The following is a 2,280-nucleotide window of genomic DNA, read 5'->3' as shown; positions in this document are numbered from 1 at the left end:
TCAATGGATAGGATGAAGCATATGGTGCTGAGGGATAACTTGGGAGGAAAGGTCAAATAGTCCTCTCTCTGACCGGCAAGTCTCAACTGGTCCTAAGCCCTTTACAGGGGTCTCCAGGGGGCCTAGTGGAAAATGCCGAGCAGCCTGGAATGTGCTGTATGGCTCCTCCATCCTCAAGGGCACCAGGTGGTACGGTGAGATGTTGGACTGGGAGCTGAAAGGCCGGAGATGCAAACTTCCGAAGCTTCTCTGTGGGACAAGGCTGAGGCTGTCTGCTCCCTTGAAGATTCCCTCTCTGAGGCCGTGTGCAGGGTCGCTGTGAGTCAGGGCCGACTCAATGGCAAGGAGGTTGGGTTTCATTTTGATGTTCTTCAGTAGACTGATGTCCGTTCTGTATTCCCTTGGTATCTTTTAAGAGGTGAGGATTCGATCAGGAAATTGAGAAAGAGGTAACACTACACCTGTGATAAAGCCTGCTGCTTTATTTTCCTAAGACACGAGAGCTTCAAATTGTTCGTGGAATAAGTTCAATATCTTTTCATTCTATTTTTCCTTATGCTTTTTGGAGCACCCTCGTATTAATTCTACTCCTCATCTGTATTAGTGCAGCCCCCGTTTCTTACCTGGGTTAATGGGGACCTCCATGCAATCAGGGCTCCTCTGCAGTGTACGAAGGCCTTTTGGTGAGATTGGAATAGGATGTAAATGGGAGAGTTATGTGACATTTCCAGGGGGTGTCCTTCAAGGCAGAGGATGCCTTCCTCATTCTGTCCCCCTTCTTGCTGCCTGAAGTGTAGACCCCAGAATGGCCATATTGTCAGCCAGCAAGGACCCTGGAGGATGGCAAAGGGCAGGTCAGATGGAATCAATTTAGCGTACCTCTCTCCTACTGAACACAGCTTTCGCACCTAGACAGAACATCTGGAACTTGGAACATCTGTTTTAGGACTCTGAAAAGTAAATGATAGCAGGCAGATTGGGGAAGAAGATCAGAACAGTATCAATAATTCATCAGTGAGCTTCCTCCCAGGCCCATCCCCTGTTATCATTCAGCCTGGTCTCAAGGCACCTAGAACCAGACAGTGGGCACCCAGACATGGAGACACACACACACACACACACACACACACACACACACAGAGGAACCTCGGGCTCTGGCTTGAAGAGTGGGAAGAGGGAAGTTCCCTGCGCTTCCTCCTGGGCAATCTTGAAGGAGCAGTGACAACAGGACCAGCCATCTGCACTTACTTACGTAAAACTCAGAGAGGGGGACCTTTCCTGCCTGAGCAGAGGGGCTGTGGGCTTTTGCGGAATGCTGCTTCCCCCCTTCTTTCCACAACTCCGTCAAGGACCCAGTGACCAGAGCTGCGCAGCAGGTTAGCATAACAAAGAAAGAAAGAAAGCCCAACTTTCTGGCCAGAAAGCACCAGACATCTCTTAAAGGGGGAGGAGCTTGAGAAAGCAACTCCTCAAAGGGTGTGGATTCAGCCACCAGTTGACGTGAACTTGAGACTAAACAGCACTTGAGCACGGAACTGAGTCCCCTACTGGCCACTGGGTGGCACACAGGCAAGACATATCTGAACCGCGCAGCCAAGGCTTTACAAACAGAACTAAATCTGGAATCACATCCCATGGAAAGCTGGTCAGAACTTGAAACCCAACCAGGTTTATTGTCTAGCAAAACAAAAAAGGCTCGGCATCATGCAGTACCCAAAGTGTCCCGGATAAATCCTAAAACTGGTTGGACAAATCTTCATTTGTGTGGGGAAAGGCAATCAACAGACAGCAACACTGAAATGACTCCCATGATGACCTTTTCTGACAAGAGCTCCTGAGTAACTATTGCAAAATTGCTCCAAGAGACATGAACACTGCCCTGCTAAAAGAAAAGATCGAACTTTACATCAAAAGTGCAGAAGACGTAAAGAAAAGGCAAACGGAAATTTCAGAACCAAAAGACAAAGGGTTAAAATAAAGGTCCAACTGCGTGGATTCATCCCTTTGCAGCATGGCGAGGAGAGGGAACTGGGAAACAGTTGAATAGGAATTATCCAATATGAACAACAGCAAGAAAAGGAGTGAGGCAAAAAGAGCCCAAAGGGCCCGTGGGACCCAAAGAGCTCACATTTAACTTGAAGGTGAGAAGAAAGAATGGGGTGCACACAAAAAGTTTGAAGAAACAATTGCTGCAGACTTCTCAAACTTGTCTGAAGGCAGGGACTTACAGGTTCATGAAGTTCAGTGAGCACTAAAGAGGATGAAGGTAGTTAGTTTATT

The sequence above is a fragment of the Echinops telfairi genome, unplaced genomic scaffold (assembly GCF_000313985.2).
Source record: "Echinops telfairi isolate 266 unplaced genomic scaffold, ASM31398v2 ScPeMD7_18;HRSCAF=68, whole genome shotgun sequence".
NCBI classification, from domain to species: domain Eukaryota; kingdom Metazoa; phylum Chordata; class Mammalia; order Afrosoricida; family Tenrecidae; genus Echinops; species Echinops telfairi.
The sequence above is the reverse complement of the archived record's forward strand: the minus strand, read 5'-3'. Positions refer to the sequence as shown.